Below are 15685 nucleotides of genomic sequence, written 5' to 3' on the forward strand. Positions count from 1 at the left end.
AAACAACGCTCAGTGGATTCATGGACCCCAGGAGGTATTGATTTAGCACATCCAATGTATACCTTTCCTGAGCTTGGGAGTAGAGCAATCTGGACCACATTTCCAAGAGGGCAAGTCTCATTAGACCATTCCTTCTCTGTTTCGGAAGAAAGATCACAACAGGAGAAAGTAGGCATAGGAGGGCTTAATGCTGCCTACCAGATCAGTAGGCAATTCAGTTTTTCTAGAGCATGTTCATTAATAGAAAACAGAGAAACAATGTATGATAAAGAGAAATGTGCAAACCCAAATGTGCATGTAAATCAATGATTACAAAGATGAATCAACTCTTGTAACCTAGATTCCTTAGCTGTCAAAACCTAGGGATAAAGAAACTCAAAGAAACACCAAGCATGTAGCAAAGCTATACGCTAAGTCAGTTCTCCATCACGCGCACAGCTCCACAGGCTAAAGTTTTCTATACTGATGGCCCCTTCTTAGTTGATGATTTTTCACAATGTATTTCATGGCTTCCATCCCTACATGAGACTTTATTACTATCACATAGGAATAAAAAGCCATAAAGCACTAGAGTGAATTTATCTTGGTCGGATGCAAAACTTATTTTCTTCACATGACTTCACAACCATTTCAAAGCTAGCCAATCATTTCATGCTACATTACGGAACATTTTAAACTACACATAAGTGACAGGAAGCACACTTAAGTTTTGACATCACAAATTAACAAGATTTCATCCTTCAACAACATTCTTAGCTACAAGGACCAGGAAACAAGACCAGGAGACACTCAGCAACACTCAACCATCGAATTCACCAAAAACAAAGGACACTGGGGAGAATTCCTGGAGAAAAGCTCATCACTTTGACATTGAACTTGGAAACACATGAGGAAAGACAGAAGACAGACAAATCACTGAAACCAGGGGGTTTATTTCAAGCCTCTTGTTTCAACTTCTTCCCCAGGAAGCTTTCTTACATGCCCACAGCCAGCTTTTTCATTTTGGAGCAGGTGGGGAGAGGGGAACTTAGCACCTGCACTAAGCCAGCCTTAAGACTTCTACATCTAAATAACAAAAAAGAAAGAAAAAAGAGAGAGAGAGAACTCTACAGCATCCTAAGGGACCACAAGCACTAACGACTCATCTTCAGACCTTCACAGAGGCTGACACCATCCCCCACCCCCATATATGGAAGAAAATATCTAACTCTGCCAGGAACGACACTGTGCACTAAACCCCTCAATGATCTAAATAACTCGGGTCCAGAGCCCAGGAACATTCTTCATGCCGAGTTAAAGTGACCTTGCTTGTGGGATTATCAATACACTTGTGAGTGGCCATACCAAAACCCACTTCTTCAGGACCACTAAAAATTCAATGCCACAGATTCCCATGGATTTCTGGCCTTTCAGAAATAAACTTGGAGTGCCTAATTACCAACTGTTGGAACAAGGTCCCAGACTACTGAGTTCCACTCTTTGCTTTTTAAAAAACATTGTATTATGAAAATTCAAATAAAAGACACAAGGGCTTGAGTTTCTCATTAGGAGTAAGGTCTAGGCAAACAATTTCCGTCTAGAAGTTACTATAATGAAACCTCAGTTTATGTGAATCACAGGGAGGAGACTGGAAATAGTTAAATGAAAGGAAGTGCATACATAAATTCAATTATCATGCATGAAACATGCAAATGATTTAAGCACTACATCTGAAACTCTAGTTTATATTCATTAATCTCAGGTTGCACTTTTGAAGGAGAAAGACATGTTAATTGGGTCCAGATTAATGCACTCCCAAACCTCTCCAATTTGTTTTTAGGTGAGGGTTAAATGATATGTATTAAAATAAACACAGCTGCTCCTCTGCCCCTATATTCCACCTCCCCCACTCCACCTCGACCTCCATTCCCAGCTGGCTCACCTCCCCCACCACACCTCTCCATCCTCTAGGGAAAGAATTAAAAAGCCCTAACGTTTTCCTTTTGCAAATACAATGGGAAAATAACCTTGTCCCTTACTTAGCCTTTTAATACTTTCCCTTTCCCCAGAAGGACCAAGCTCCAGAAAGAGAATCAGTTGCAAATCAAACAGTTGACAATGCCTAACTGTGGTGTCCAGGGTGTGTGCACGTGAGCATACTGGCCAGCATTTCCGGGCAAAGGCCTTCATTCTACAAGTTTGGGCCCGAGTCCTTTGACCAGTAAGTATTGAAGGACAGTTTCAAAGCGTCCTGGCACCTGCTTGCTTGGAGCCAAAGTTGCTGCAGGTTGGCATGGCAATCTTGTGACTCAGTTACTTGGGAAACCAGAGAATGGAGAGAAAACTTGGGGTTTCGGTTGCTGTTCTTCTGTGGCACACTCTGCTAGCAAAAACTAGCATAGAGCAGAGGGCACCCGAAAGGTCTTTCAAAAGATCACCTTGCTTTCCCTCCTCCCTGACGAACGATACTTAAAATAAGCTTTCTTTTCTTTCTCATTTATTGGCGTCATTAGTTTGGGACACAAACAAATAACATGTTCTTGGAAGAATTTTATCTTGTGAATAATGAAACTTTAAAGAGAGTAAAAAGCCTTCAATATTCTTTTCTTGGTTTCTTAGACCTGACTTCTAGAAAAATAAAACAAAGGAAGGGGCACTACAGGCTACTGGAAACAGGCTGGGGCACAGAGGCAGGAAGGAAGGGGTTCTCTCTGGAAGAGCAGCCATCAAGGAGTTAAACCAGGCACCCCCCCACCCCAAACAAAAAAAGAGGCCTTCAAACTAATTTCACACTGCAAGTGATGTTTAATTTGAATTATATTCCTCCCAAAGGTTAAAGGTTAGTCTCATCACTGGGCTTATATCCTCCTCCCCCTTTGCCTTTCACACGCATTGAAAATTCAGATTGACCATTCATCATGACACGACACATTCTTTTTTTCCTGGTCCAAAAATCAAATGAAAGCCTGGGACCACGTCTGAAGACCCATTGGCAGGCCAGTCCTCCCGACCGACGTGCACAACAGAGAGGAGACAAGAACGAGGACACATACATACACAGACGGGAATCACTGGACAGGCACTCACAGTGAAACACACCGATACGTACAGCTATTAACAGTCATTGGCTCAGACAGCCTCTTCTTCGCCTCAACTGATGTTTGCATCTTTGCAAATGTAAAATTAGTCATAGTACATAACAACAAGGACGAGACTGACATTAAATCCGTCAACATCCTGACAGATGCTCTGAGCACTCTTTCGTTAGGAAACACACTTAGGATAGTCATCGTTCCTAAAAGAAAAAATGATTATACTCGAGCCAAACCCTACGTACAAGCTAAAGATATTCACCTCGTGAAGCCATTCCTCAACTAGCCCCTTGGCACTTGCTGGAATTATTCGTAGCATGGGCTCCACTTTCTCATTTTCTGCTGACTCCGTGTGAGTAATTTCTTTCTCATGATTAAAAGTGAGCTTGGCAGATCCTTCAAAGCGTGGCTTTAGGTGTGGTGGGGTTCCGAGAGCATCCTTTGTCTACAGCAGGTTGCCAGTAATTCATCGGTGGACCGGCAGGCCAGAGGAATATTCACACACCTACAATGATTTTTTTAAAAATGCAACCTTTATAGATATCTTTATATAAACGTATTTTTATACTGAAACATGCAGCTGACAGATGAAATGAACTGTTTACCTTGGAAAAGAATAGGCAGGCTTTTCTCTTCCAAATAATCACTCCGGCCTTTCTGAATGTCATCCAAAAGCGATTCTGCCTCCGTCGACTTATCCAGCATCTGAGGCTGTGAGATAACCCTCGTAGCACTGGCCTCCTTCCCTGGCCCCTTCATTATTAGCCTCCTGGTGGGTGAGATAGAATACAGTGAATGTAATAACCGCACTTCACACAACAGGCTCGCTCTCTCTTTTAAATTGAAAATCCCCTTATTACAAAACAAGGGGTGTTCTTTTTCTTCTACCTTTAAGTAGGACTGCCACATTCATTGCTTTTTACAAAAACGCAGCTGCTTTTTAAGCTACAGATAAATAGAATCTGCTAGGCGGTAATTCGACTCAGTCTGAATGCATTATTTTCTAAGACATTTTGGCGAAAGGCTTTTTTATTATAAACTGGAATGAACAAGGAAAGTCCTTTTCTCTTCTAATTATGAATGTGTTTTGTTCCCTACTATTAACCTACAATGTCAGATTGATCTTCTTCCTTTCCTTCTTTTTCTGCAGCCAGTTCAATAAATCAACATTTTTTTTTCATGGAAAATTAGAGGGCTGATGATTAAGTCTTCATGAACTCCAGTAACAAAAATAAAAATAGCACAAGGAAGAAGCAAATACAAATGCTATAACCACAAATACAGACAATGAAGTGACCTCCGGTGTCCAAAGTAATGAATCCTGTTTTGACACAAAAAGTTAAGATAGGGAGAATTTACTTGTTAATTTCCTTGTAATAAAATTAAAGTTTTCCAGCCATTTTCATAAAGTTGATCTTATTCTGTTTATTCAGCTTAAAAAGAAAAACGCATAATAAAACCGTAACAGTTCAAAAAAGAGTGCCCAAACCCCTTGCGTCTGTTTACTTTGTCCGTTAGGTGTGAGAGCTGGCAATCCCACCAGTGGCCCCTCACGTCCCCGAGCGATGCCGTGAAGAAGTACAACAGAAGGGGAAACGCCGCGAGGAAGGGTCTTCGGTCTGAATTTCTGCTCACATCACTTTAATGCCAAAGATAAACACTAAGCAAAATGGTGAGTTCCTAATAATACCAAAAGGCAGTCTAGAGACTCCACTAGTCTAGGCATTGGTTTAATTTTGATCCCAATGTTGATATTTCTGACCATAACATTACAATAGACCCCGGAGGCCATGCTCCATGTCCATATGGATATATTGCCTTGTGAAGGGGAGGAAATCCCACGGGGCGTCAGCGGGGTTCCAATTAAGGAAAAATAAATACTGCTGCAACCCTGACAATAGGTGGAGGTTGTCAGTATATCACAGCCGCACAGGCAGGTGCCCACCACTAAACCTACAGATTGAAAGCCAAAGGCTGCCCTGCCCTTTCCTCAGCTGGGATGGAAAGCAAAGTGTTCAAGATGAACTTGTGTGGCAGACAGTTTCAAAGTGATTTTTTTCTTATTTGTTTATATTACTTTATGTCCAATTAGGCAGACAAGTGGGAATCAAAGGGGCCTTGTGCAAACATAAAGAAAGAACTTTATACCGAGATTGCATGCATATACATTCGAGAGAGAGAGAGTTTGGCATGTTTTCACCTAAAGCCTTTCCTGCAGATCTGTTTGAAATTTTTAAAAGGAGAATATTTATTACAAGTGAGACGCTTCCAGATTTTCTGAACACCCGCTCTAGGAAGAGATACGTCCACAGTGAGTGGTGGTGACGGAGCTTTGGAAATTCTGCCACTGCTCAGATTTGAATCCATTTTCTGTCCTCTGATGTGTCTGGGAACAAACGAGGCCCCATCAGGTGCTGGGCTCGGCATCAGAGACTAAGTGATGCGGTGGCAACACAAGAAGCCCAGTTTACCTTCAATACACAACAGGCCCTTCACTGAGAAACAGATTGGAGTGAATTAAGCGCCACTAGAAGAGTGAAAATGGAATCCTTATGCATCGATCTCTCCGTTGAACTCAGGCATCGATAACAAGCCTGCTCTGACAACGAGGAATGTTTGTTTCTGTAATATTGATATGTGAGGCAAATAGAAGAAAGATATTTTAGGTGTGTATTTGAAGGAATTTAATTTCCTAAATATCCCGATTTACTGAGAACAGACCAGCTGTCAGAGCAGAGGGGGCTTGTGGGGCTGGGTGAAAAAGGTGAAGGGATTAAGGGAAAAAACCTCATAGAGACAGACAACAAACAGTATGATGGTCACCAGAGCAAAAGGGGGTCGGGGAGGAAGAAGAGCGATGGGGGCTTAATGGTGATGGAAGGAGACGTGACTTGGGCTGGTGAATGCACAATACAATGTACAGATGATGTGTTACAGAACTGTACACCTGAAACCTATATAATTGTATTAACCAATGCCACCCCAGTAAAGTAAATTAAAATGTAAAAAAAAAAAAAGAGAGAGATAGGTTTTACTGGCGTCCAACAAAAAAACCTTTGAACTCCGGCTTTCCTCAGTCCATCTTTTACCCTGGTAAATCACTAACAGACAAAAGACAACATGTAATCTTCTGCCACCTGTACTATTATTTTAAGGTAATAAAAGTTAGCTTATATACAGTGGTGGGCAAAAGTAGGTTTGTGGTTTTGAGTGTGCAACACACATTGTTTATTCTTGTATTATTGTTTACTAATTAGTTTTCCTACTAACAACTGTAAACCTACCTTTACTCACCTCTGTAGTGGTAACATAAGCTTACCAACCAAAACTCTTGACCCTTATTAAACTTTGGAAGTAATTAAGTCACTCTACAGAAAGCTACTCTACGGTGATAGAGAAGAGTGGCTGTCCCTCTAAAGAAGACACAGGGGATCAGCGCTTTGACAACTTGGCCTGAATTCATTTTCTCCTTCAAAGAAGGAGGAGAAGCAGTGTAAGAATAAAAGAAGAGGTGATGGAGGAGGAGAAAAGGGAGGTGGATGTGTCGAAAACCCACTGAGTACAGCAAACAAGTGTTCTTCCTTTCCAGGTGAAAATAATTCTCTTCACATCGTATCCCTGCCACTTACAAGCAAACTCAGTTTTAACCACTCTAAGCCTCACTCTGAAGGAGAGGGTGCCTGTCTTAACAGGATTCGATGACAATTAAGTCAGGCTACTGTGAGTTTTCTACGATACCCCGGTAAACAGCAATTGTATCCAAGGAGGAACCTTCATGTGGACATCGCACACCTGCACTAACAACCTAACAGGTGTACTGTTGCTCCATTTGAGGAAAACCAGGCAGGTGAGAAAAACATTATTCTGCATTGCAAATACTGGGGAGATCTGATGAGGCACCAACACCTTCTCCGTACTGGAAAAAAGAAAGAATGTTAGCTAACCATATCCAGGTTCTCAGAAGACATCACTGGTGCTGTCACTCTATGGTTAAGAGGAACTGAATTTTCAATCGTGAAAAAGAGCAACTTCAAGAAACACTCATATCCATAAACACACTTTCTGTGCATCCTTTGAACTTCCATCAATACCACTGTTTTGTTTTTAAAAATGAAAAAGATAAACTGTGTTATCAATATATTTTTCAGCATAAGTATACAGCCATCCTCAATATCCAGAAAGAATTGGTTCCAGAACCCCTCCCCCAACACGCACACACATGAATACCAAAACCCACGATGTTCAAGACCCTTATATTAAATAGCGTAGTATTTGCATGTAACTTAGACACATCCTCCTGTTTGCCTTTATTACTTATATTACCTAATAAAATGCAACTACTACTGTGTAAGTAGTTGTTATGGTGTATTGTTTAGGGAATAATGACGAGGAAAAAAGTCTGCACATCTTCAGTACAGATGCAACCATCATGAGCCTAAATACATAACACAGGTCAGCAACGACATAACCTTTCCTTTCCAAATATTTTTGATAATGTGGTTTGTCAAATTCACGGGTGAGGGACTGTGGGTATGGAGAACCAATGGTACAGCTTCTTTTAAAAAAAGAAACACACTGCTGTACATTTTTAAAAGTCTGCTTTTCATGTTTTTCCTTCTAAATTTATTTTCTGAATTGGGTTGTTTGAAACTATCTCACTCTTACAAAGCCAAATCTCTACGATGATCAAGCTTGACAAGTATCGTAGGAGCACACACAAACTCTTCAAAGAGCAACTTCAAAAAGATGTCCTCCTCCTGGTAGCTGTTTGCCCAGGAAGGCAGAGGCCCTGGAAAGAGGCTCCAAGCTCCACTGGCCACAGGAACTTCCAGCCAAGAATCTAATCACTGCTGCAGGACACAGCACAAAGGCAATGAATGGGAGCCCCAGAACAGTGTGTTGAATGTGGTGTGTCCTACAAATGAGGAAACACAGACATCTCCCCAGAATCACATTCAGCATGGGGATGCTCTAAATATGAAAAGCAAGAAAAGCTTTTTAGCTCCTCGCCAAGGCTTCCTGACATCCAGCACTTTGTGAGGTCAAGAAATGTGTCCTCAGCTTCTGTTTTCTGTTCCCCTTCAGAGGACACGGTGAAGAATGGAGCTGCCCAGCTGCCTGTTAGCTTGCCACACTTGGCTGACTCCTGTCCTCACTGGGGGAGTGTGTCCGTTGCATTTGAGCCGCACAGAAGGAAAACCAAAATCAATTTAACATGAAGTACATTCACGTATTTTTGCCTCTTTAACATTCTCCAAAGTGCCCATGGTATAGTGAAGTTGAAAGAGTTTTATATAACGAAGACTATTGAGGCATAAATCACATCGGTAAAAGCTGGGATGTAGGAAGGGGTGCAATCTAAAAGCTAATTAAATTCAATAAGGGCTCTCCAAAGACAATATGCCCACTGACCTTCCTATGGTAATATTTTTTTAGATGGGACAAATGGTAAGGGGTTGTAGATTCCACAGTACGATCCTTTAGTGAATCCTAAGGAGGAAAAAAAAAGATTAGATGTATGGATTTCTGTGCTGAATGGATGCCAGAGCCAAGATGCAAAGAATAGATAAGCTTGAGATTTGGAGGAACTAAATTTGAAGCCAGCCAGTAAAACGGATTGAACCTTATTACCTCTAGTCACTGAGAAATTCCCGAGACAGTTGGATGCAATTTGAAAAGGTCAGAAAAATATTTCCTGCGCAGCATTACTGCTTCATGGTTTAAGGGTGCGCATTTGTGAGATGCCAGCTCTAATCATTTTTATTGACTTTGCTTTCCAGAGACAGACAGACAGTCTGGGAGGCAAGACCAGTAGATAAGAGAAAGGCAATCTTATAAACGAAAATCTCTCTTATTTTTGTTCTCTTTTTCACTTGTGACCGTGAAAAATCCCGAGGCTGGCCCATTGGAGGAGAAGCTACAGCAACTTCACTGAAGAATGATAGAACGGAAATGAAACAGAGGGAAGCATCCCTCTAATGCTAATAATGCTATTTCCTCTTTATTGCTATTAATTTAGCCTCAACTATATGCCAGACCTTGTGAAAGGTAAATGATGCTACACCTTAACCTAAGTGTGACTGTTTAAAATGAAACACCATCAAATTCACCTGGGTATAGATATTCATTTAATAGATGTTGTCAGCATTTCCTCCAAGGGATGGCTCCCTAACAGAGAGAAAATCCACAGGAAAGGGTAAAAATGAAATAAAACATAATTATATACGCAAGATAGTGTCTTAGTGAAAGCTCCATTATGATTAGAACTATTCCAAATACAAATTTTTTTTTCTTTTCACTGTGACTTATACATAGTAAGAACCTTTGTTACATTTGTGGATCTTTTTTTTTTTTTTGGCATGCAATTAAGAGTCAAAGCTGACTTTTCTATACAGAATGGCATGACCCATTCTAACCCTGCAAAGGTTTAATTAACACCTGGCTTTTCTGTCTTTGAGGAGCCAGGAGTTTTGGAGGCAAACACAAGCCTATTCTTCTCTTGTTTAGCAGCAAGGCTGAAACTTTTTAATGGCCTCAAGATCCAACTGTAGGCTCTCATGAGATGTTCTGACTTCATCAAGATGGCCTGGCCATTTACTAAGGCTTTTCAAGCAGCAAGATGGCTTTTTCTATAGAAAGCCTAATTTCTAAGCAATCCCACACTTCACGAAATACAGGACTTTCAAATTTCACCCTGTAATTAACAAGGCCACCACGAGGCAACACAATAGCTAATTAGAAAATAGCTTTGATAATATCAGGTATCCAAAAGACAAGTGAAAAAGCCAGCACATTAGATGGACATCTGAATTCTTGAAAGTGAGGGTAAAAATATCTTGTAGGTGACTTTCGTCTATGTTGAATATTTGGTATTGATTAGATACAAGTAAAACATGGTGGGTTTTATGATTTTTCATTGTGTATGGCAGCTTACATTTAAAAGAACAAAAAAAGGTGTTTAGTATCTTTGTGATGGTGCAGAAACTTCAGTGAATCCCACTGAAAACTCCCGCTTTTTGGCATTTTTCTTTCATGGCCCTGTGTTTCTAGCAGAAAGAATACCTGATGTGTTGCTTTTTGATTTCTAAGTTCTCTGCAGGAAAAATCAATTCGAACCTTTCACACAACCATTAATGTGGTTAATAATGATGATAACCCTAGAAGTACTATTATGAGTAAAGATCGTGATAATGGAACCAGTGACCATTAGTTGAGCATTTACTAGGTGTGGGCACCATGCAAATGTAGCACATCATTTAATCCTCACAGCCAAGCTGAATGAAGCAAATGGAACTTTTTAGTTCCCATAACGACATGGAGGCTAAGGAACTCATCTAGGTCAGAACACTGTTAGGTAGTTATGTGAGACTCAGATCCCGGCTTCTCTGAATCTAGTCCCCATTATTTTAAAGCCACGTGCCTTCGACAAAATTCATGGTCAGTGTGAGGCCCGGGGGTGCTACTCCTCTCAGGGCACACAGCATTTCTGGAGTCGTGTTGAAACAAATCTCACGACTCGTACAGCCCGAGTCCTGCACACCAAGCGTTTGCAGGTCCTCCACCACAAGCAGCCACCTCTGGAGCTCTGGGCTAACAGTGCTTCGCAGATAGTATTTCCTGTCCTCGTGGAATTTAGTGCATGAAGAGAATAATATATTCACAGCAGCCTCGTTAATCAGATTGCATGGTTCACCTACACCTAATAAATTTGGATCTAATTGTACGCAAATTGCTTTTCTATTTGAATTATCTTTAAATTATGTTCAGAGAAGAGCAAGAAGAGAAAGTTTCTTCTTAGCTGGGATTGCCTTCAGATTGGCTGCTCAACAGTCAGTGAATCCTCCAAACACAACTTTTAAAGGGAAAATATGTAGCTATTTTGTTATTGTCACAGGCAAGTAAGTAGAATGGAAAGAAAACAATGTTGGGTTACAACACATAAACTGTTAGAGATCTTTTATTTCAATAGCATATACCAAACATAGCCAGGTTCCAACAAAATGTTATTTTACGCTTAATTGACAGTCCTGTATTCTAACCGATTTACCAAATGTACCCCTGGCGGAAATGCTCCCTGTCTGAAGAGAGGCGATGCCTGACAGTGTTGGAACTGCTGGTCGCCAGCTCCAGCACGCCTTGTCCAGGAACCTGTCTACACTGGGGTAGTTTTCTTTTCAGGCCCCCTTTCAGGAGACCATTCTTCTAGCCCCGAATGCGAACTCTCCTAGTGTCGAAGCTGCCTTGGCGCTCAAGAGGCACTAAAATGAGATAAGAGGGGAAGTAGCAGCAGCTGGGCTGCACTTCTTGTAGAGTGAAGCACTGTTGAGGTCTAAAAGTGGGAGCACTTCAAAAATAGGAACGGAATTAGGTGCAGCTACTAAAAGATGGAGAGAGGAACAGGTAAGGAGGAGGACAGAACCCACAATGAACTTAGGTCTGGAATGTGAATCCCCCACTGCTTCTGGTTCCTGGATTTTCTTAAGCAGGACAAAGAACAATACGGAGGAGTGTGAAATAGGGGTCTTTTTCTGCACCCCTGATATGTGTGGGAACAAAAGGAGTCCAATGTTGAACTGAGGGAGAAATGTAAAAAACCTTCCAAAGTGGTCTAAGTTCTGATATCTCATGTCAAGGAATCCGTTTTTAGTCTTAGTTATCTTCAAAAGAAGATGGCTGAAAAAATATTTTTAAGGCAGGTTAATTGGCTAACGTCTACATTTTTTTCTTTTTTAAATTGCAATCTGCTCTCAAAACAAATTACAACCTCATAAAAATTTTTCTCCGTAATAAAAAAGCTGGAAGAAAACATCAAGCAAACTCATTATATGAAGTTCTTTTTCTTTTTTTTCTTCACCTGACTTTTTCCTGTAAGCAGAGAATCAGCTTCAGGCATTAATATTATTAGAATTAAGTTTCTAGAAATGATGCTAAGAAACAATGACATACAATTAAAACATAGTATTTATAGCAATAGAAGCAATTAACACACCTCAGAAGCTGTGGAGAATGAAAATAGCCTTTCCTCTCTCCTCTCTGGATCCAACATTGAAATTGAGCGATTTCTAAAAACCTATTATTAGATTATTATTTTAATTATTCTTCCAACATTTCAGGGTCACAATGTTAAATGCTTTGTGTACCTGCTTAAGAGGATTTTGGGTAGCACGAGAACCCAAATGCTACCCTAGTCCATTTTCCTTGAATTATAGGAATCTCCAGAGCATATTCTTTCTTACATGGGAAGAGAGTGCGGCTTCAATTTTTCTGTATAATTTCCAAAATCAAATTTAAAAGTTTTCATGAGAGATGATCCTCCCTGGTGGGTGATATGATGCATACCCTGAGGGGAAACATGAAAATAATTAGCATAACCATATTAGCATATAGATGCCTTTGAAATAATAAACAGCAGAAAACCAAAATGCTTTTATCCCCAAAAGAAAGTTATGAGAAAATATAAAATTAATGTTCACTTCTCCCTGGCCTGAAAGCCACGCAGAATATTCTCCTTTAGTGAGGGGTGGGATGGCCAGGGAGATGGGAAGATGAGCCCCAAACCAACTTTCTGTTGCTCAGGACCACAAGACCAACATTCTCTATTCACCCTTTACCCCCAGCCACCCTGTTCTCTTTTAAACAGGAAAAGGCCAAAGACAAGCAAGTGTTTTCCTTTTAACTCCTCTAAAAGCCAACACCAAATAAACAGATCTAATATCCTCTTTTTCTTTTTCTTTTCCTTCCTTGAGCTAACTTTCTATCTTTCCCTGGGTAGCAAGAGAAGTGCTGGGCTTGGTCATTCAGTTACCAAGAGGATGGAGGAGCCCCAGGTGAAAAGTGCGCTTAGCATTTGTTAACAATGGACCCTGAACAGCACAGATTCTTTTCATATTTCCAACGGGTGCCGCCTCTCATGATAGCGAGCTGGCATGTGGTGGTGTGATTGGAAGAATCAGGTCTTTGGAGTTGAGCCTCATTTAAAAATCTGCTCTGGGTAACCTTGGCAAAGTCCACGACACATTGTTCCATTTTTTCTCTTCTACAAAATAGTGATAGTGTGGTCTACTTTTCCGGGTTGTTGTGACAATTAGAGGTTATAGATATAAACCACCTGGAATATGGTGGGTGCTCAATAAAGGTGATTCTGGCATTTGGTAAGACTACTTTCTACCCTACTAATATGGATGAATATATGCCCAGAGACATTTATTAAGAACATATACCACAAAATACGATGTTTTCTTCTGGATCCATGGTGGTATGAGATTATGAAGGTGGTAATATAAATCGTACTGGAAATAATAAAGTAAAAAATATAAAGTTCCTTATGGACATATTTTGTCTCATGACACCAAGAGCAGGGGTTAAATTGCAAATCTGGGGCCACAGACAAAAACCCATGAATATTTTATGTGGTTCAAAAGAAGTAAGGATTTTGCCAAACACACCTTAAATTAGCTGACACAAGTGAATTTCCTGAATGAGCCCGACGTTAAAATGTCAAAACACAGTCAGTGTCTCGATACCTAGACACCATCTACATTATTTTAGATCTTTTAATATTTAGTTATTTTTACCGGCTGTCTATACAGCATTTAAAACACTAAGACTGGGTTCTTTGCCAATGGTACTACTTGGTTCTCTCTAGTTCTTTTCAACTTTGAACTTTTGTTTGGTGCTAATTAGTTCCTTATCAAACATGGCATGTTTGGGATTATGACATCATTCTCTTTCTGTGGAGCACAGGCCTTGAATCTGTCCTTTAGCATCTAATACCTACTTTTATGTCAACAATGACCTGACCGGCAAATAATACCCATCAATTTCTGGAATGTTTATATTGCCTCATCAGTACCTAGCATACTGAGGACAGAGTTATCAGATTGGAATGGGATGGGGACTAAGAAAGAAAACCCCTCACACATCAGTTCTCTGAACAAATATGCTACTTAACTGAGTTTGTAATGAGCATGTTACTGAGAAAGTTTTGGCTGCTTTGCATGAACACAAAATATTTATCTAATGTTTCCCCTTTTCTGTTAAAACTTAAATCAGTAACCATAGATCTGGAGGCAGACATCATTCGCACATCCTTCCTGCTGAATGTCCTTTGATCCTCATCTGTTTTCTCTGCTAGGACTGACAGGGGTCTAGTTCATTACACACTTGAACTAGAGGCCAGTTTTGTTCTGTTTTTCTAAAGTTTAGAAAGATACACACCAGTAAATAAAAACCAAAGCTAGGTTTCTTTGGATTGTGGGATTTGAAAGTATTTTGACTGTCTGCATGCCTCCTGAGAACAGTTCTTTCTGGCCATGCCAGGAAAGGGCTAGTTTCACAAATCAAATAAATATAGGGTCTGGCACACACAAAAAAGCCTCCTTTTTATTACAAAATCATAAGCATGGAATTCCGTAACATAACAATATCACACCCAAGCACATCTTATGACATTTTAGGTGAAATGTTCAAATTAAAACTATAAATGACTACACCCCTATTATCACCCTACCAACCACACTCGAGCAGGTGCTACTTTTGCCGGACCCTGTACACATGTGCAGAAAAGATATGTGTACACAAGGCTCTACTGGCCACATGATAGATAAGGTGAAACATGTTCCCTTCTGCAATCCAAAAAGGATTCAAGGCTCTAACAATTCATTCCCATAAGGATAGCCTGACTTCTTACAGGGTCTCGTTCTAATGCTAATGATGCTCAGATGTTTTCAGAGTTTAAAATTATCCCAAGTGAATAGCCAGGCATTGCAGGCAGCCTGTCTTTCTGAAATCTCTAAAATCTTTTTTCTGTTTTATTGATGTTTGCAATCATTCTTACCAAAGTTTCTGTTTTCAGTTCTTGAAGTCTGTTAGAGCTTGATAAAAATAAAAATAAACAATTTAGGTCAACCTCCATTGCTTATTTTCAAAATTCGAGTAGTGGAATTTTTTAATAGGGTTAATAACAGTATTACTTCATAGAGGTTTTTTTTTAAAAGAAAAAACATGTTATTTATTTTTAGAGAGAGGGAAGGGATGGAGTAAGAGGAGAGAAACATCAATGTGTGGTTGTCTTTTGCACGCCCCCTACTGGGGACCTGGCCCACAACCCAGGCACATGCCCTGACTGGGAATCGAACCAGTGACCCCTTGTTTTGCAGGCTGGCACTCAATCCACTGAGCCACACCAGCCAGAGCAGGTGATAGAATTTTTGTTAATTTGTTTTATATATGGTCAAAATACATTTTTCTTTACTTCCACTGCCACAAAATAGTCGAAGTCACAAAAATTTACTCTGACACTAACATTACCTTGATTAAAAACAGACATGAGACAGTAAATCTTCTTAACACACACACATACACATTTTTCATATATTCTCAATGATTAAGAAAATAAGCTAGCAAATACAGCAATGTTCATCTACCCAAGATATAAGCTCTTCAAGGATGAAGATGAAGATGAGATTCAAATTTGGGATCTATAATGTGATGTAGACTGAAGTTTTACCATCCCCAAATTTGCTTTTTGAGATATTGATTTTAAACTGGTTATTAAGAAACAAAAGACTCCAAAAGAATCTTGAAAACTTCCCTCCTGAAAACCTGCCTAAAGA

General features: G+C 40.1%; 1 long non-coding RNA gene across 1 annotated transcript in view; it reads right to left on the minus strand.

The window, feature by feature from the left end:
- Nucleotides 1-2811: 2811 nt before the first annotated feature.
- LOC119060353 (uncharacterized) overlaps nucleotides 2812-15685 on the minus strand; it is a 58716-nt gene continuing 45842 nt past the window's right edge. Inside the window, exons 3-5 of the long non-coding RNA XR_005084567.2 lie at nucleotides 12212-12411; nucleotides 3677-3840; nucleotides 2812-3576 (exon numbers count right to left, since the gene is read on the minus strand). This is a non-coding gene — a long non-coding RNA (uncharacterized LOC119060353). The remainder of the gene's footprint in view (nucleotides 3577-3676; nucleotides 3841-12211; nucleotides 12412-15685) is intronic.

Source organism: Artibeus jamaicensis, unplaced genomic scaffold (assembly GCF_021234435.1).
Source record: "Artibeus jamaicensis isolate MK-2021 breed Jamaican fruit bat unplaced genomic scaffold, CSHL_Jam_final contig_233, whole genome shotgun sequence".
NCBI classification, from domain to species: Eukaryota; Metazoa; Chordata; class Mammalia; order Chiroptera; family Phyllostomidae; genus Artibeus; species Artibeus jamaicensis.